At 38.6% G+C, this 21134-nt stretch overlaps 1 long non-coding RNA gene across 1 annotated transcript; it reads left to right on the top strand.

Moving 5' to 3' along the window:
* Window positions 1–1441: 1441 nt before the first annotated feature.
* On the top strand, window positions 1442–5334 carry LOC138905872 (uncharacterized). The gene is made up of 2 exons (XR_011413594.1): window positions 1442–1848; window positions 4715–5334. It is a non-coding gene; the product is annotated as an uncharacterized lncRNA (long non-coding RNA).
* The last annotated feature ends 15800 nt before the right edge of the window (window positions 5335–21134 follow it).

Here is a 21134-nt window from a genome sequence, read left to right as displayed (position 1 = left end):
TTGGAGAATGAGGGAATTCTTTTCAAGTTTTAAGTCAGTGGCAGGCACCCACCTGAAGAACGAGGGGATTCATTTCAAGTTTTAAGTTAGTGACAGGCGCCCACCTGGAGAATGAGGGAATTCATTTCAAGTTTCAAGTTAGTAACAGGCGTCCACCTGGAGAATAAGGGAATTCATCTCAGAATCTATTTCAAATTTCAAGTCAGTAGCAGGCACCCACCTGGAGAACGAGGGAAGTCATTTCAAAATTTATTTCAAAATTTATTTCAAGTTTCAAGATAGTAGCAGGGGCCCGTTTGAAGAATAGGGTCAATTCAAGTTTAGAAGTAGCAGAAGCTCGCCTCAAGAATGTGAGTCGACAGTTAGAGATGCATAACAGAACTGTAGAAGATTCAAGATCAAGTTTCTGGAGACCTATAGATAGGAATCTTGTAACTCATAGTTGATAGACTTGCTTAGTTTCTTTTCATATTGATTTTGGTATAATAAGGAGTTCAGCAAGTAGTAGCAGCAGCAACAGCAGTGAAATCACAGCTTCTCGGTAGTCCCAGCTACCAAAACTTCCAGAACTTCACTAACCTGATTTCTTTTTAGCCAAGGATATGCAGACAACCTCCGAAGCAAGGTTCGGTCAAACTTTTCCAAAACGCTTCTCATGGAATATCCAAACGGGCAAAAATTGCTCGTATTTGCTCACTTTATCTTTGCCTGAAAACTCTTCGTGTTTCCGAGCAAAGAGGGGCAGCTGTGAGAACGTGATTTTTGCCCGACTAAAAATACTCCTACAAAATTCAAAATTAGATTTTTCTAAATTATTTTTATTTTTATAAAAAATTTAGGAATTTTCTTCTTAATTTTTGTTCGCATTTAGTTGCATATTTAGTATCTTAAAATCATAGAAATACTAAAAAAATGTTCAACATTTCATTGCATAGAATTTCTAGATCTTAATTAAATTTTAGGATTTAAATACATGAGTTAATTGCCTTAATAAATAAAAATCACAAAACAAAATGGTGATTTTTACATGTTTAGCTTTTAGTTTTAAAATTAGTATTTCCCTTTAAATTAGCTTTAAGTTAATTAATTATTTTAATATTAAAAATAGATAATTAATTCAATTCTATAAATTAGATTGGATTTAGGATTTGATTTAGGTTTTTAATTAATTAGATTAAGATTTTTTTTTAAAATCAAGAAAAGAAGAAAGAAAGAAAGAATGAGAATGAGAATTGAGCCAACTCTAGCGGTCCAAAACCCCCAATCCGCCCCAACCCAAACCAGTCACCCGGTCCAGCTTCCCCCCAAGACCAAACGACGTCGTTTGGTTTTAATTCAATCTCAGCCGTTGATTAATTCGAGATCCAGTGGTTGAGAACTCCTCCCCCTTTCCCATTTAACTGTCCAAACACCACCACCCCTCCCCCCCAACCCTAGAGATCCCTTTCATTCTTTCATCTCCCTCCTCTCTAAGCCTAACCCTAGCCGCCCCAAAATTTCCACACCCCACTAGCCGGCGGCCGGCCTCCAAACCCCCCTAAAACTCACACCCTATACTCCTCTCTTCATCCTCAATCCAAATCTACCTTCAATTTCTCCAAAGAACCACCCAAAATCCTCGAATTTTAGATCTAAAAAGGGCCAGAATATCTAGCTTTATTCTTTCTGATTTTTTTTTTTCCATCAATGATCGATCGTTGTGACTTTAAAACTGACATTGATCAATTACTCTTATCAAGAGCAATTGATTAATGTGAGTTTTAGTCCGATTCGAAGCCATCGGAGTCCGGCCGAGGCTTTTCACCACCATTGCTAGCTGTTTCGTTTCATTCACTGTTCTTCCTCGAGGTTCGGATTAATATCTCTCATTTTTTTGTTTATTTTATTTTATTTTTTTATTTGTTCTATTTTGACCAAGTTGAAAACGAGGCTGCCTTAAGGGTTTTATTTCAATTACATAATCATTTGAAAACGAGTTTAGTTAATTTTATTTTGCATGTTTGGATTGATTTATTAATTAGTAGCTTAATTTTAGGTTAATTGGTTTAATTGCATAAGTTGTCAATTTAATCAATTGTGAATTAATTAGACATCAGGGCATGTTTATTTGTCAAATGGTTGGATGTTTTTGTATTTCATTTTTTTGGTTATAAGTGTAATTCTCTTGGTGTGACTATTGGTAATAAACAGAACTTACGGGGGTCAATTGAAAAGTAAAAAAATAGGGAAATTTCAGATAAGCATACAAGAAGCTTCTAGATATTGAACAACTGTCCATTTTTAGTTTTAAAAAGATGCTGAAATTAGATAGAAAAGGATAGCTGTAGAAAATTGGTTAGAAAGATGCTCTTTTCTCCTGAATATTAGGGACGGCACATGTGAGGTGAGCTATCAGATTTTTTCCTTATAAAAGGAGCTATCTTTTTGCATTTAGGAGACAGAGAGAGAGCACCCACATAATTCACTCTTCATTTTCCATTTTACTCTCATCCCTTCATTAAGACACACACGAGAGGACCCCTGAAATTCATAAATTGATTCTCCTCATTTTCATTCTGATTTCCTTCTCTTTAAGTTTAAAGCTAAAAAAAAAAAATTGTTTTCACGCTGCTTTTCCTATCCATTTTTACTAGTTTTACTTCATGTTGCTGGGACTTCTGATTTGAGTTTGAAGCTATTGTATTTTTAGTTTTCTGCTGCTGTTTTCTTACTGCCGCTTCTTCCCAGTTATTAGAGATTTATTTTTTTCTTTTGCTTTGCTGCATCAAGGTATTAATTTCAATCTTTTTTTTATGTATCAGTTATTTAAGTATCATAATGTCAAGAAATCTGCAATCATGGGTTACTTATGTGTTTGATAAATGCTCCTTGTAGTAATTAATCACTTATGTTCGAACCAATGCTCTTTTCTGTTTGAGTTTATGGATGAAGTTTGTGTTAATCATGTTGAATTCATATCTGAATTTACTAAATCTAGTTTGCATGACTTTCATCTCGTTTGGTTGTTTTATTCCTGATAAACGTCCTTTTTATTACCAGTATGCCTTCTGTTAAGTGTTCAAGTTGTCAGTTACTTGATGATTAGCATCAAAGTGAGTCAAACTCCATTGTGCCTTCACGAAAGCTGACTAAAAACTGATTTGAAATCATGTGAGTATTTGTATTAGGAATTATGTCTTTTGCAGACTAGGTCATAGTTCGAGCATCTCTTTTCATCTAAAGAATCGCTATTTTTCAAGGTTTAAAGGATTTGTTGGAGAAGTTTGTGATAGTTCAACTTGAAATCAAAGCATAGAATCAGAAGTTTGTAACACATGTAGCACTATATTACTCATTAGTTTCAGTTTTGTTTTAATATGGAGTTTGTAATTTACTAATCACAAGTTGAGTTTCATGCTGTAAAAAATATTTGAAATAGAAAATGGTGACTGACAATGTAGCTGATTTTCGAATAAGATTTTGACGTAATGGGTTCATTATATAAATTTGGGTCTACTTGCGTTAATGTTAGAGACCCAATATGGTAATTTCTGATTTGTTTCCTTATTGAGTTTGAAATCCTGAAGTGTTGACATATGTATGAGCCTTCTATATGAGATTAGAATCAATATTTATTATGTTTAAGCATGGTGTTAGGCTAGATGAGTAGTAACAATTATATGTTTCTGGACTTGGCTATCTTGAATCGCCCCACTTTATGTTTTTGGGCCGTATATTAAATTGGCCCATCTTGAAAGCTTGCTGTAAAATCAAATGCATCAGGTCTCAATTGTTGAGAACCTAAAGAGACCTGGTGGAGAATAGGTCTTACTGGACCTATCATATTGTGGCCCAGGTCTCAAAAAGCCATAAAACAAAATACCACACGGTATTTGTAAATTGTTTATAGTCCAAATGTTGGTTGAAAATATATAGTCATTCAATTAGAATTTATTTAGTGTAATTCTGTACACCCTCTCATTAAGCTTAAACCCAACTGCCTTGTTAATCAATTTCATATGGTTAAGTTATTTTAAGCCATTTTCTGTCACGCCAACAAGAGGAGTGCGTGAATTGATAGCACATGTTTGTTAGAATCTAAATGAAAGAGATCGTTGGTTTAGTTATACAAAGGTCACAAATCTCCGTAAAATGCTTTAGGCGCATTCTAAATCCACTATCGTGATTGTGTACACGTTCGCGTGACATAATTACGATTCTCAAAATAAATCAAGGTATGCGTTCGCGCGACTTTGGCCAAAAATCTTTAATAATTAATAAAGCGTGATTAGTTGTGTACACGTACGCGTGACATGATTTTAGCGCCTCAAATAAAATGGATTTACACACATGTGATCTGTTCCTAAGGTAAATCTATAAACGCCATGATTAAAAGCAGTAAATGCACATAGGTTCTAAAAATACATAATTGAACAATTAATAAGCCATGTATGATTAAAAACGACCGTACTAAAATCACGGAATCCGAAAATGCCTAACACTTTCTCCCGGGTTAACAAAATTTTTTACCTAGTTTTCTGGTTTCGCAGACTTTAAAACAGAGTCAACTTTCTCGATTTGGGATTTAAAATAAACCGGTGACTTGGGACATTATAAATTATTCCCAAGTGGTGACTCTGAATATAATAAATAATCCCATTTCGATTATGTCACTTTAATTGAAAAAACTCCATATCCCCCTCGGGAAAAAAGAGGTGTGACAGAAACTTCCAAGCATTCAAACATGGCGTCTGAAGAATCTGAGATCCAATCTATTAAACAAATCTCAAGAGGAAGAAGACGACAATTAAGGTAAAATTTCTCCAAAAAAGAAGTCACAAAGCTCTAGCCAAAAACGCCACTGTCAAGAGGCAAATGCAGCTGTCGCTACCACTGTTATCTCTGCTATCTTGGGCTTTACGGTGCAGTTCATTTTAACTCTCTCAGCCCATCTGCTCACAATTTAATTAATGAATTTCACAGTGCAGTTTATTTTTTCATTAAATCTACTGAAATGGGCATTTAATCCGTAGCCGTCGTTGCTGAATTTCATAGTTTTTTCATGGCGTGAAGGAGTTTTCTGGTCGGTATGAGGAAATGATGGTGGGGATGGTGACTCAGAGAGGAGGAGGAAGAAGAATGTAAAACTATGCTTTTCTTAAATAAAACAAAAGAAAAAAAATATGATTTTGGTATTACTTCACGCGTCTAAAGAGAGGTGAGACACACTCTTTTTGCCACATCATCTGACGTGTTCAATAGTCATAATTTATATGATGTTGAAGTGTTTAATAGATACAAGTTTTAGTTAAGGTGTTAAAATAGAAATTGAAGTCAAATTTAAGGGGTTGTCTAGGTATTTGGCCTATAAATTAAATCTCAAACAGTTCTTGCATTTGTATTTCTACAAAAGCTTCTCTTCTACGGTTGGCATCTGGATTTGAACAGATAGCACTCAAGTACTTCAAACTTCAAAGATTCACGAGAGAGAGAAGAAAGAAAAAAATGAAATAAAAAGTGCAATTGGTAGGCTTGGGGGATATGTGCTTCCATGTCTCAAAATTTCTATACATTTAAATGCATTTTTTATCATTTAAATTTCTTTGCTTTCACACCCTAGATATCATCTAGAAAAATGTAGAGAATTCTATGTATAGCTAACCCTAGTTGTCATTTGCTTTCCACAAGAAATATTAGGAAAATCCATTTTCCCTACACTGCATAAAGGTTAACTAATAGGCTAATAAGTTAACTAATATCCCTTATGAATAAACTCAGCCTAATAGTATTTTTCAATAGGCCTACTTAAATTAAGGAGGGACAGCCATCATTTAAGTTATATTCGTATTGCACAACATTTACAAAGTGTACCCGATCGGATTTGAAGTAGTTCAGTCTCTTCAATGCAACTTCAGAAATCAAATCTGAAGTTCTTCTATCTTTCAAATACAACTTCAGAAATTCGAATCTGAAATAGTTCAATCTCTTTAATGCAACTTCAGAAATCAAACTTGAAGTTCTTCTATTTTTCAAATGCAACTTCCGAAATTCGAATCCTAACTAGTTCAATTTATTGATGAATGCAATTTTAGATTTCGAATCTTAAGTTCTCAAAGATAAACTTGTTCTTCGAATTTCAACAATCCAATACACGATTCAGTGCTCAAATCTACTTCAAATTAGCTCAAATTTGAAACATAACTTTTAAATATATAAAGAATAAATCTCAATCATCAAACCGTCAAAATAACAATAAAATTAACAAATTTATTTTGCAACTAAGAAGAAGAAGAAGAAGAAGAAGAAACTGTAAGCACAAAGAAGAAGAAAACAACGGTAGAAAAGATGAGAAAAGTGTATGTATATGAAGTTATTCAAAATTGGATATTAGTTAAACTTTTTTTAAAAGTAGGTACAAATTCAGTGGATGGGCAAAACTGGGTGTCATGTGAAATTTTACAATTAACGATATGTAAAATAATATTTCCAACCAGTCATCGTAAACCCCTGCTCTTAATTAATCTTCATTCGCCCAAATTATCTATACATTTTCCCAAAGTCATACTTTACAAAAATTATGATTTGTAAAATAACATCCCCAGCTTGTTGGGAAATAAAGGAAAAATGACATGTAAATTTATTTATTTGTGAGAGGATACACCTACACTATCCTAATAAATTTTTTCAGTAGTGTAAATTTTTTCCCGAGATTAGATAAGACTTTCTCTTATTAGAGGTAGTAGGAACAACAAAGTTTAAATAGACAAACCAACAAAGATTAAATAAATAAACCAGCAACAGAGGCAACGTTAGCATTTAAAGTTTATGGCTTCTAAATTTGTCATCAAACTCATAATTAGTTTTAATTACTGAGTTCACAATTAAATATTTTTATATATTTAACAAATACTTTAATATAGATACAAAGTCTAAATAAAAACCGCAAAGTAATAATCTACCTCCATTCCTTTCAGCAAGTCTTTGAAAATAATGGAAGTATCAATATATAATCAAAGAAAGTAGCAGCGTATGGTTTGAAGTGTTGAACTAATCGAAATAAAGAACAAGTATAATTTTGTTTCTTTAACTGATCGAAAAAAAGAGCGTTGGGTTATATGGATATTTGTAAAAGAGCATTAATTACATTTCTCTTCATTACTCATCACTGAGTTATGATTTATAGTTGCATACTTGCATTTTTTCTTTTCTTGCATGCTGCTAGCTGTGCATAACAAGTTTTGCCACTTATTAACAATAATTTCATGCATAGTTACTTGTAATTAAAATACAACTTTTTACATAAAAAAAAAACTTTTAAATATATTACAATGTTAACAACACGGTATATAGCCCAAAACAGATTTTAGTCACTACAATCCGTATAGATTACAGGTTCGGCCAAACCCAATAACGTTGGTCCAAACTTTTTATTTATCTTTAAAAATTCATTGGTATAAATTATTAATTTTGGGTGCAGTAATTTAAAAGAACGAGAATTTCGAACGCATAAACTTCAAATCATGACTTTGCCTTTGTATACATACTTTTAAATTTTGAAACTTTTTTTTATACACACGTATATAAAATAGTACGGGCTATCCAGCTTTCGGACTGGTAATTAAAAAATAGCCAGCGTCTGCAAAGTCATTGAAAAATAGCCATTATTTTGCTGCAACACGGAAAGTTCCAGCATAATATACTAGAGATTGGTGCACTTGTGTATGAACTTCCAGCATATTATGCTGGAACTCCAACACACGAAAAGTTCCAGCATAATATACTGGAGATTGGAACTATGAACTTCCAGCATATTATGCTGGCCCAGTATATTATACCGGAACTTCAGTATATTATGTTGGAAGTCTAATATATTATACTGGAAGTTCAGTATATTATACTGGAACTCCAGTATATTATGCTGGAATATTTTTCGGATTTTGAACAATATTTTCGTTCAGATTTATCTTTACATGAAAAGTGGCTAAATTTCGATGAATTTTGAAACTGTCGCTATTTTTCAATTACCACTTGTAAATCTGGCTATTTTTGAATTTCACCCCGTATATATAGGTTGTATATGGGATAAGGTTTACGCTGAACCTGTTCACTAAGCTGGGCTTGGGCTTCATGAATTGTAACTTTACACACGTAGTCAGTTAAGGATTTTTAGCATTAAATTTAGGAAATTTTAACTCCAATATAAAAAGTATACATCCTGTTTATTATAAACCAAAATTATTTTAAAATATTATTTTCTATATCTACCTTTTATATTTTACAGCAAAATAAATATTTTATGATATATACTACCATTGAGGCCTGAAATAAGGCATGAAATACGCTATTTATGTTTTTCCTCTCTCTTAGACAGCTGGACATACCTATGTTTAAGGGATTGTCGTTACTGTATTCATGAATACATGGCGCGAACGTGAATACATGTGAATACATACGTGTACAACTGTATTCATGAATACATCAACGCGAATACATGTGAATACATGCGCGTACAGGTGGACTGCCCTGATTTTAGGCGTTTTTTGCTGTTATATTCATGAACACATGGCGCGAATACATGTGAATACATGCGGGTACAGCTGGACTGCCCTGATTTTAGGTGCTTTTTATTGATGTATTCATGAGTACAACAGCGCGAATATGTGATGACCCAAAAGGGTCATCTTATGTTTTAGAACTCGAATCTGCGCTCTTAAGCCTTAAAAATCTCATTTTTACCCTTCTCGATTTACGTGCACAGTCCGGGCAGGTTTCCGAAAAACTTTTACATTGAAAACTAATAAAAATAAGAATTTTTACTTTAAAAGTTGATTTTAGTTGATTTCGGTCAATATTTTTGGTAAACGGGCCCGGATCCGTACTTTGACGGTCCTGGTAGGTCCGTATCGAATTATGGGACCTTGGACGTATGCCCGGAATCGAATTCGGAGGTCCCTAACTTGAGTTATGAATTTTTGATGAAAATTAAAAGTTTGAAAATTATTTATTTTTAAGAATTGATTGATATTTGGCATTGTTAGTATCGGGTCCGTATTTTGGTTCTGGAGCCCGATACAGGTTCATTATGATATTTAAGACCTGTCTGAGAAATTTGGTGAGAAACAGAGTTGATTTGACGTGATTCGGACGTCCAGTTGAGAAAATAGAAATTTTAAAGTGTTCTTGAGAATTTCATTTGATTTGGTGCTAAATTCGTAGTTCTAGGTGTTATTTTGGCGATTTGATCGCGCGAGCAAGTTCGTATGATATTTTTAGACTTATGTGCATGTTTGGTTTGGAGTCCTGGGGGCTTGGGTGAGTTTCGGATAGGCCACAGGATGTTTTGGACTTTGAAAATCAGGTATTTTGCTGCAGCAGGTGTTTTGGCATGTCCTTCTTCGCGTTCGCGAAGGTACTCTAGCGAACGCAAAGAGTAAACTGGGCAGCTGAAGTTTTCTTCTTCGCGAACGCGAAGGCTTTGTCGCGAACGCGAAGCGATGGGGGCGTTACCCTTCGCGAACGCGACCATCTCCTCGCGAACGCGTAGTGTTAGGCACACCTGGGGAGGGCTTGTCATTCCTTCATCGCGAACGCTAGCAATGCCTCGTGAACGCGAAGGCCAGGGGGAGTAACCATCGCGAACGCGAGCAGGATCTTGTGAACGCGAAGGCTTGGCAGCCAATACCTTTCGCGAATGCGACAGTGGCCTCGCGAACGCGATGCACACTGTCGCCCAGTACATAAAACAGAATCAAACACGGGTTTAAGCCATTTCTTCAAAAAATTTCAAGAATCAAATGGGTAGACGCGATTTTCAAGAGTCATTTTCTTCCCCAAAGTATTGGTAAGTGATTCTAAACTATTTTCTTTCAATTATCAATTATATTTCTTGAATTATCAATCTAAAATCTAGAGTTTTCATGGTAGAATTAGGGGTAAGGGTAGAAACTAGAAATTTCGAAAATTTGGGGATTTAGACCTCAATTTGAGGTCGGATTCCAAAACCAATTATATATTCGGACTCGGGGGTAAATGGGTAAATGAATTTTGGTCCGAACCTCGAGATTTGACCAAGCGGGCCCGGGGTCGATTTTTTGACTTTTTGGAGGAAAATTTAGAAAATTTAATTTATGCAATATAATTGATTCCTTTAGCAGTATTTGATATTATTGAGTCATTTTTGAATAGATACGAGTGGTTTGGAGGTAAATCCCAAAGGAAAAGCTGTGATTGAGAATTAAGTGGCCTTCGAAGCGAGGTAAGTATTGTGTCTAATCCTGACTTGAGGGAATTAGGAACCTTAGATTACTTGCTAAGTGAAATTCATATGAGCGGCGTATATGTGAGGTGATGAGTACTTATGCGTCGCCAATTTATCTGTTTTTCATGTTTCTCTGTTTTGTCTTATATTGTCTCTTTCCTATGCCAAATTGCTACGTGTTATACTAGTGTTGTTCAATTTATCGTTCTAATCATGTTTACGGATTTTTTGGTGATAATTGAGTTTTTATTTCAAAGTTGAGATTGATATTATGGAACCAAATGTTGAAGTAAGGTTTGTACTTGTTATTTATGCATTGCATTATGGTAAGGGAGAGTGTTAATGCACGAAGGGTGATGCCGTACCATATTATGAGTGTTAATGCACGAAGGGTGATTCCGTGCCATATTGTGAGTGTTAATGCACGAAGGGTGATGCTGTGCCATATTGTGAGTGTTACTGCATGAAGGGTGATGCCATGCCATGATATGAGAGTTAATGCACGAAGGGTGATGCCGTGCCATGATATGAGAGTTAATGCACGAAAGGTGATGCCGTGTCGTTTCTATTAATTTTATAGTGAGATTGAGAGTAAAAGTACGAAGGGTGATGTCGTGCATTTTTCCTTAATGTATTCACTATTCCTGATGATTCATGGTATATTGACTGCTCCGGTGATCATTCTGTTGTAGTTCTTTATCTTGTATTCCCCTCAGTATGTTCCCCTCCCGACAATTCCTGTTTAGTTCTTCATTTCTGTTATTTGTATATACACTATTAAATTGTACAGGTTTATTTGTAGGTGCCTTGCCTTAGCCTCGTCACTACTTCGTCGAGGTTAGGCTCGACACTTACCAGTACATGGAGTCGGTTGTACTGATGTTGCAATCTACACTTTTTGTGCAGATTTTGATACCGGCTCAGGTTGATCGAGATTTTGTTATTGGTCCGCTGTCCGGAGACTCAAGGTAGATCTGTCGGCGTTCACAGACCTTGAAGTCCCCGTCTATCTTTTATGCCCTACTGTTTTCTTTCATTCAGACAGTTGTATTTCTTTCAGACTATTATTTGTAGTAAATTCTAGAATGCTTGTGAATTGTGACTCCAAATCCGGATGGCAGTAATTAATACAGTTTTATGATATTCCACACTTATTATATTTCATCTTAGTTAATTATTGTTAATTACTAAATGGGAATAAGAAATTGGTTTAATGATTCTCTAACGTTGGCTTGCCTAGCAAGTGAAATGTTAGGCGCTATCACGGTCCCGTCGGTGGAAAATTTCGGGTCGTGACAATTGGTATCAGAGCACTATGTTGCCTAGGTCTCACGATTCACGAGAAAACTTAGTAGAGTCTGGAGGATCGGTACAGAGACGTTTGTGCTTATCTTCCAGAGGCTATGAAGTTTAGGAACAAGTTTCACTTATATTCTTCTCTGTCGTGCGATTTTGCTTTCTCAATACTGATTGAACTCTTTTACTCTTATTCTCTCGCAGATGGCGAGAACGCGTACCGCTTCCTCAGCTGAGCAGCAGCTAGAGCCTCCAGTGACAGCTCCTACGCGGGGCAGAGGTCGAGGCCGAGGCCGTGCCAGAGGCCGAGGTAGGGGCAGGGCTCAGCCTAGGGCCTGAGCAGCAGCCCCAATAGTGGAGCCTCAGATAGAGCTTGACGAGGAGGTTCCATCCCAGACTGTTCCTGCCGAACCAGCTCAGGTTCCGGAGGGGTTCATTGCTACCCCAGTACTTCAGGATGCTTTGGTCCGTTTGGCGGGCCTTATGGAGAGTGTGGCCCAGACTGGCACATTTCCTATGGCACCAGCAGTGTCTTAGGCTGGAGGAGGAGCCCAGACTCCCACCAGTCCCGCTGTGGAGCAGATAGCTCCCCAGTATCAGGCTCCCGTAGCTCAGCCAGTCGGATTAGTTCAGCCAGTTATTGCGGCACAGGTCGGAGATGGGCCAGTTATGTCTTCTGAGGCTTTATGGAGATTGGACAGGTTTACCGAGCTCTTTCCTGTTCACTTTAGTGGTGCTCCTTCAGAGGATCCCCAGGAGTATATTGACAGCTGTCACGAGCTTCTACGGAATATGGGTATAGTGGAGACCAATGGGGTCGATTTTGCTGCATTTCAGATGACTCGTTCTGCCAAATAATGGTGGAGAGATTACTTGTTGACCAGACCAGCAAGGTTGCCTGCTCTTACTTAGGACCAGTTCTCTCAACTCTTCATAGAGAAGTTTCTGCCTATCACATTGAGAGAGGAGTGGCGCCGTCAGTTTGAGTGTCTCCGACAGGGCAGTATGACTATTACTCAGTGTGAGACCCGTTTTGTGGATTTGTCCCGTCATGCCATTTTTCTGCTTCCCACTGAGAGAGAGGAGGGTGAGGAGGTTTATTGATGGACTTGCTCAGCCTATCAGATTACAGATGGCTAAGGAGACCGGGAGTGAGATTTTTTTCAGGCGGCTGCTAATGTCACCAGACGAGTCGAAATGGTTATTACTCAAGGAGGTCAGGGGTCTGACAAGAGACCTCATCATTCCGGTGAGCTCAGCGATGCCTCATCTAGAGGCAGGAGTACTTTTGGTAGAGGCCATCCTCCCAGGCCATTTCATTCAGCGCTCCAGGCATCCCACGGTGCCTCAGGTGGCCGTGGCCCTCAGATGTATTATTCCGACCAGCTAGCTTACAGTGTACCACCAGCTCCTATTAGTGCACCTCCACTCCAGAGTTATCAAGGTGGTTATTCAGGTCGACAGGATCAGTTTCAGGGTCAGCAGTCACAGCAGCCGAGGTTATGTTATACTTGTGGTGATCCGAGGCACATTGCTAGATTTTGCCCTCAGGCAACGGGCAGCTCACAGCATCAGAATTCTCGTGCCATGGTTCCAGCACCAGTTGCTGCACCACCTGCTCAGCCAGCCAGAGGCAGGGGTCAGGCAGCCAGAGGTAGGGGCCAGACAGTTAGAGGTGGAGGTCAGGCCGTTAGAGGTGGAGACCAGCCAGCTAGAGGCCGTCCCAGGGACGTAGTTCAGGGTGGTGGGGCCCAGCCCCAGTGTTATGCTTTCCCAGCCAGACCTGAGGCTGAGTCATCTGACGCTGTTATCACAGGTATTGTTTCAGTTTGCAGTAGAGATGCTTCAGTTCTATTTAATCCGGGATCTACTTACTCCTATGTGTCATCCTATTTTGCTTCCTATTTGGTTGTGCCCCGTGATTCTTTGAGTGCTCTTGTGTATGTGTCCACACCAGTGGGAGATGCTATTGTTGTAGATCATGTTTATCATTCGTGTGTGGTCACCATTTGGAGTCTTGAGACTCGTGTAGATCTTTTACTTCTTGACATAGTTGATTTTGATGTCATATTGGGTATGGATTGGCTGTCACCTTATCATGCTATATTAGATTGTCACGCCAAGACGGTAACCTTAGCCTTGCAGGGGTTGCCTCGATTAGCGTGGAGATGGAATCTTGGCCATTCTGCCAGCAGGGTTATCTCTTATGTGAAGGCTCGGCATATGGTCGAGAAGGGGTCTCTAGCTTATTTGGCTTATGTCCGCGATTCTAGTGTGGAGGTTCCTTCCATAGATTCAGTGCCGGTTGTTCATGAGTTTCCATAGGTGTTTCCTGCAGACCTGCCGGGGATACCACCCGACAGGGATATTGATTTCTGCATTGATTTGGCTCCGGGCACTCAGCCTATTTCCATTCCGCCATATCACATGGCCCCGCCGGAGTTGAAAGAATTGAAGGAGCAGTTGCAAGATTTGCTTGATAAGGTCTTCATTAGACCTAGCGTCTCGCCCTGGGGTACACCTGTGTTGTTTGTGAAGAAGAAAGATGGATCGATGAGGATGTGTATAGATTATCGGCAGTTGAACAAAGTCACCATCAAGAACAAATATCCATTGCCGAGGATTGATGATTTATTTGATCAGCTTCAGGGTGCCAAGATGTTTTCAAAGATTGATTTGAGATCTGGCTGCCATCAGTTGAGGATTAGGGCATCCGATGTTCCAAAGATTGCTTTTCGAACTCGGTATGGGCATTATGAGTTTCTAGTGATATCATTTGGGCTGACAAATGCCCCAGCAGCATTCATGGATTTGATGAACCGGGTGTTCAAACCCTACTTGGATTCCTTTGTGGTTGTGTTTATTGATGATATCTTGATCTACTCCCACAGTCGAGAGGAGCATGAGCAGCACATTCGGATCGTTCTTCAGACTCTGAAATACAACCAGTTATATGCTAAGTTCTCAAAATACGAGTTTTGGTTGAGTTCAGTTGCTTTCTTGGGTCACGTTGTATCAGCAGAGGGTATTCAGGTGGATCCTAAGAAGATTGAGGCAGTCCAGAACTGGCCTAGACCCACATCAGCTACAGAGATCCGTAGTTTCCTGGGTTTGGCGGGCTATTACCGTCGATTTGTGGAGGGGTTTTCATCCATAGCAGCCCCGTTTACCAGATTGACCCAGAAGGGTGCCCCGTTCAGGTGGTCAGATGAGTGTGAAGCGAGCTTTCAGAAGCTCAAGACTGCTTTGACCACGGCACCGGTATTGGTGTTACCCACAGGTTCAGGATCTTATACAGTATATTGTGACGCATCTCGTATTGGTCTGGGTGCGGTATTGATGTATGGTGGCAAGGTTATTGCATATGCTTCACGGCAGTTGAAGGTTCGCGAGAAGAATTACCCTGTTCATGATCTAGAGCTAGCAACCATTGTTCACGCGCTAAAGATTTAGAGGCACTATCTTTACGGCGTGCCATGTGAGGTATTCACTGATCATCGAAGATTGCAGTATTTATTCAAGCAGAAGGAACTCAATTTGAGGCAGAGGAGGTGGCTGGAGCTATTCAAAGACTATGATATCACCATATTGTATCATCCCGGGAAGGCCAATGTGGTGGCAGATGCTTTGAGTAGAAAGTCAGTCAGTATGGGTAGCCTTACATATATTCCAGTTGGTGAGAGACCGTTTGCATTAGATGTTCAGGCCTTGGCCAACCAGTTCGTGAGGTTAGATATTTCTGAGCCCAGTCGTGTTCTAGCTTGTACAGTTTCTCGGTCTTCTTTGTTTGAGCGCATCAGAGATCGGCAGGATGATGATCCTCATTTACTTGTCCTTAGAGACACAGTGTGGCACGGTGGGGCCACGCAGGTTACTATTGGAGATGATGGAGTTTTGAAGATGCAGGGTCGTATTTGTGTGCCTAATGTGGATGGGCTTCGTGAGTTGATCCTTGAGGAGGCTCGCAGTTCTCGGTATTATATTCACCCGGGCGCTGCCAAGATATACCAGGACATGCGACAACATTATTGGTGGAGGAGGATGAAGAGAGATATAGTTACTTACGTGTCTCGGTGCTTGAATTGTCAGCAGGTGAAATATGAGCATCAGAGACCTGGTGGTTTGCTTCAACAGATGGAGATTCCTCAGTGGAAGTGGGAGCGTATCACTATGGACTTTGTTATTGGACTCCCACGGACTCAGAGGAAGTTCGACGCCGTATGGGTTATTGAGGATAGGCTGACTAAGTCAGCGTACTTCATTCCTGTGGCAGTTACCTATTTCTCGGAGCGGTTAACAGATATTTATATTCGGGAGATCGTCCGTCTTCACGGTGTACCCATGTCTATCATTTTTGATCGAGGTACGCAGTTTGCCTCACATTTTTGGAGGGCAGTACAGCGTGAGTTGGGTATGCAGGTTGAGTTGAGCACAACATTTCATCCTCAGACGGACGGGCAATTCGAGCGTACTATTCAGATCTTGGAGGATATGCTACGTGCTTGTGTTATAGACTTCGGAGGATCGTGGGATCAGTTCTTGCCCTTTGCAGAGTTCGCCTACAATAATAGCTACCAGTCGAGCATTCAGATGGCTCCCTATAAGGCATTATATGGTAGACGGTGCAGGTCGCCAGTTGGGTGGTTTGAGTCGGGGGAGGCTCGGTTGTTGGGTACAGATTTAGTACAAGAGGCCTTGGATAAGGTCAAGATTATTCAGGATCGACTTCGCACAGCTCAGTCCAGGTAGAAGAGTTATGCCGACCGTAGAGTTCGTGATGTTGCATTCATGGTCAGAGAGAGAGTATTACTTCGGGTATCACCCATGAAGGGTGTAATGAGGTTCGGAAAGAAGGGCAAGTTGAGCCCTAGGTATATCAGACCTTTTGAGATTCTAGAGAGAGTGGGAGAGGTGGCTTACAGGCTTGCGTTGCCACCTATTTTAGCAGTTGTTCATCCGGTATTCCATGTGTCCATGCTTCGAAAGTATCACGGCGATCCGTCCCATGTGTTAGATTTCAGCTCTGTCCAATTGGACAAGGATTTGACTTACGAGGAGGAGCCGATGGCAATTCTAGCCCGGCAAGTTCGCCAGTTGAGATCAAAGAGTTACCCTTCAGTTCGAGTGCAGTGGAGCGGTCAGCCTATTGAGGCATCTACTTGGGAGTCTGAGTCTAATATGTGGAGTAGATATCCCCACCTTTTTACCAGCCCAGGTACTTTTCTATGTCCGTTCGAGCACGAACGACTCTTTCAGAGGTGGAGAATGTGATGACCCAAAAGGGTCATTTTATGTTTTAGAACTCGAATTTGTGCTCTTAAGCATTAAAAATCTCATTTTTACCCTTCTCGATTTGCGTGCACAGTCCGAGCAGTTTTTCAGAAAATTTTTATGTTGAAAATTAATGAAAATAAGAATTTTTGCCTTAAAAGTTAATTTTAGTTGACTTCGGTCAACATTTTTGGTAAACGGGCCCGGATCCGTGCTTTGACGGTCCCAGTAGGTCCATATCGAATTATGGGACTTGGGCGTATGCCCGGAATCGAATTCGGAGGTTCCTAGCTTGAGTTATGAATTTTTGATGAAAATTAAAAGTTTAAAAATTATTTGTTTTTAAAAATTGATTGATATTTGGCATTGTTAGTATCGGGCCCGTATTTTAGTTCTGGAGCCCGGTACAGGTTCATTATGATATTTAAGACATGTCTGTGAAATTTGGTGAGAAACGGAGTTGATTTGACGTGATTCGGACGTCCAGTTGAGAAAATAGAAATTTGACAGTGTTCTTGAGAATTTCATTTGATTTTGTGCTAAATTCTTAGTTCTAAGTGTTATTTTGGTTATTTGATTGCGCGAGCAAGTTCGTATGATGTTTTTAGACTTGTGTGCATGTTTGGTTTGGAGCCCCGAGGGCTCGGGCAAGTTTCTGATAGGCCACATGATATTTTGGACTTTGAAAATCTGGTATTTTGCTGCAGCACGTGTTCTGGCATGTCCTTCTTCGCGTTTGCGAAGGTACTCTCGCGAACGCGAAGAGTAAATTGGGCAGCTGAAGTTTTCTTCTTCGCGAACGCGAAGGCTTTGTCGTGAACGTGAAGCGATGGGGGCGTTACCCTTCGCGAACGCGACCAGCTCCTCGCGAACGCGTAGTGTTAGGCACACTTGGGGGAGTGTTGGTCGTTCCTTCATCGCGAACGCGAGCAATGCCTCGCGAACGCGAAGGCCAGGGGGAGTAACCATCGCGAACGCGAGCAGGATCTCGCGAATGCGAAGGCTTGGCAGCTAGTACCCTTCGCGAACGCGACAGTGGCCTCGCGAACGCGATGCACACTGTCACCCAGTGCATAAAACAGAATCAAACACGAATTTAAGCCATTTCATCAACATTTTTCAAGAATCAAACGGGTAGAGGCGATTTTCAAGAGTCATTTTCTTCCCCAAAGTATTGGTAAGTGATTCTAAATCATTTTTTTCAATTACCAATTATATTTCTTAAATTATCAACCTAAAATCTAGAGTTTTCATGGTAGAATTAGGGGTTAGGGTAGAAACTAGAAATTTCGAAAATTTGGGGATTTGGACCTCAATTTGAGGTCGGATTCCAAAACCAATTATATATTCGGGCTGGGGGTGAATGGGTAAATGGATTTTGGTCCGAACCTCTGGTTTTGACCAAGCGGGCCCGGGTCGATTTTTTGACTTTTTGGAGGAAAATTTAAAAAATTTAATTTATGCAATATAATTGATTCCTTTAGCAGTATTTGATATTATTGAGTCATTTTTGAATAGATACGAGTGGTTTGGAGGTAAATCCCAAAAGGAAAAGCTGTGATTGAGAATTAAGTGGCCTTCGAAGCGAGGTAAGTGTTGTGTCTAATCCTGACTTGAGGGAATTAGGAACCTTAGATTACTTGCTAAGTGAAATCCATGTAAGCAGCGTATATGTGAGGTGACGAGTACTTATGCGCCGCCAATTTACCTATTTTCCATGTTTCTCTATTTTTCTTATATTGTCTCTTTCCTATGCCAAATTGCTACGTGTTATACTAGTGTTGTTCAATTTATCGTTCTTATCATGTTTACGGATTTTCTGGTGATAATTGAGTTTTTATTTCAAAGTTGAGATTGATATTATGGAACCAAATGTTGAAGTAAGGTTTGTACTTGTTATTTTATCTCCCTGTTATTATTTATGTATTGCATTATGGTAAGGGAGAGTGTTAATGCACGAAGGGTGATGTCGTGCCATATTGTGAGTATTAATGCACGAAGGGTGATGCCGTGCCATATTGTGAGTGTTACTGCACGAAGGGTGATGCCGTGCCATGATATGAGAGTTAATGCACGAAGGGTGATGCCGTGCCGTTTCTATTAATTTTATGGTGAGATCGAGAATAAAAGCACGAAGGGTGATGCCGTGCATTTTTTCTTACTGTATTCACTATTCCTATTGATTCATGGTATATTGACTGCTCCGGTAATCATTCTATTGTAGTTCTTTATCTTGTATTTCCCTCAGTATGTTCCCCTCCCGACAATTCCTGTTTAGTTCTTCATTTCTGTTATTTGTATATACACTGTTAAATTGTACAGGTTGATTTGTAGGTGCCTTGCCTTAGCCTCGTCACTACTTCATCGAGGTTAGGCTCGACACTTACCAGTACATGGGGTCGGTTGTACTGATGCTGCACTCTGCACTTTTTGTGCAGATTTTGATACCGGCTCAGGTTGATCGAGATTTTATTATTGGTCCGCTATCCGGAGACTCAAGGTAGATCTGTCGGCGTTCACAGACCTTGAAGTCCCCGTCTATCTTTTATGCCCTACGGTTTTCTTTCATTCAGACAGTTGTATTTCTTTCACACTATTACTTGTAGTAAATTCTAGAATGCTTGTGAATTGTGACTCCAGATCCGGGTGGCAGTAATTAATACAGTTTTATGATATTCCGCACTTATTATATTTTATCTTAGTTAATTATTGTTAATTACTGAATGAGAATAAGGAATTGGTTTAATGATTCTTTAATGTTGGCTTGCCTAGCAAGTAAAATGTTAAGCGCCATCACGGTCCCGTCAGTGAAAAATTTCGGGTCGTGACAGAATACATGTGAATACATGCGCGTACAACTGGATTGCCCTGATTTTAGGCGCTTTATACCATTGTATTCATGAATACATGGCACGAATACTTGTGAATACACGTGCGTACAACTGGACTGCTCTGATTTTATGCATTTTTTGTCGTTATATTTATTAATACAGCAACGCGAATACATGCGAATACACTACCGTACCAACTGAATAGTAGCTATAGAAAGTAATTATATATATGATAGCTATAGAAAATTAATAACCACTAAACAATAGTGGTTTCTGAAAATTCCTCTTAAATTTACCATTGTGGCAGGACTTGAGAGTAAATTTTGAATTTCGAATATCAAAAATAAGTTTAAATTAAGTGGGTGTTGTTGAAAAATCTTGTTCTCTTCATCTAGCAACTCTTATATACTAGATTTCGTGGAGTAAATTAAAATACCATCTAAAAATCACCATTATTGCAAGCATGAAGAAATGAGCCTTGAATTTCAAATTATAAAAAAGTGAAACTTCAGACATATATGTAGTAAGTTTGTCTGCACAATCAAAATACCAAACTTCAATAAAAATATATAATTTAAATTGTGAATTTTGCAATTTCAACTGTTGTTTCTAAAGTGGCTATATTTATAAAAATCTAGGTAATGGCTTAAACAAGGTTCCCAAAACGGGTTGTCTGTGAACTAGGGATGTTCATGGTTCAGTTTGGATCGGCTTTCCCTAAAAAGAAATTAAATCAAGTAAGTCGGTTATTCAAATATTGGAATCAAACCAAATTATTTAGTGGTTTTTATCGATTCGGCTTTCGTCGGTTTTTGCCGGGTTTTCGGTTATTTATCGATTTTTTTCTTATATATGAGACATACACTACTAAACACATATTCTGGCGACTACAATTTCAACGTAACACTATCAAACCAATTATTTTTTGAGAAATGTATAAATCTATAATTTATCAAGATATATTGATGATAATTGAATCAAATACCAGTGATGAATAATTTAAGTAGTCAATTAAAAATCGATTATTTTTAACATGAAATAAATTCTTGTACTCAGCAAAAAAAATTACCAATCAAACTAGAATGTAAATGCAAATAATTAGATTATTATAATAATAAAAAACTAGACTAAAAATACAAACAACTAATATGTACCATAAAATTTTAAAAATTTTATATAAAAATATACACATATATAGGTATAATAATAAATTTAAATAGCTATTTGATTTTTTTGATTATTTTTTAATTAAAACCAAAATCAAACCAAATTTGATCGATTTTTAAAATTCAAAATAAAATCAAACCAACCTAAAAATTATTTGTTCGGTTTAATTCGATTTTTCGGGTTTTTATCAACTCGCGAAGCCCAAACACCGAAAGCTCAAAAAAGGTTAGACACGGTAACACGTGGCCGTTTACTATCGGGGCAAACATGTTGGAGTCGTCTCTTATTGGTTACTTAGCATTAAAACCACGTCGCAGTTTAATTCAGTCGCT

The sequence above is a fragment of the Nicotiana tomentosiformis genome, chromosome 2, assembly GCF_000390325.3.
Source record: "Nicotiana tomentosiformis chromosome 2, ASM39032v3, whole genome shotgun sequence".
NCBI classification, from domain to species: domain Eukaryota; kingdom Viridiplantae; phylum Streptophyta; class Magnoliopsida; order Solanales; family Solanaceae; genus Nicotiana; species Nicotiana tomentosiformis.
Note: the sequence above shows the minus strand (reverse complement) of the source record. Positions and strands in the feature narration are given on the sequence as shown.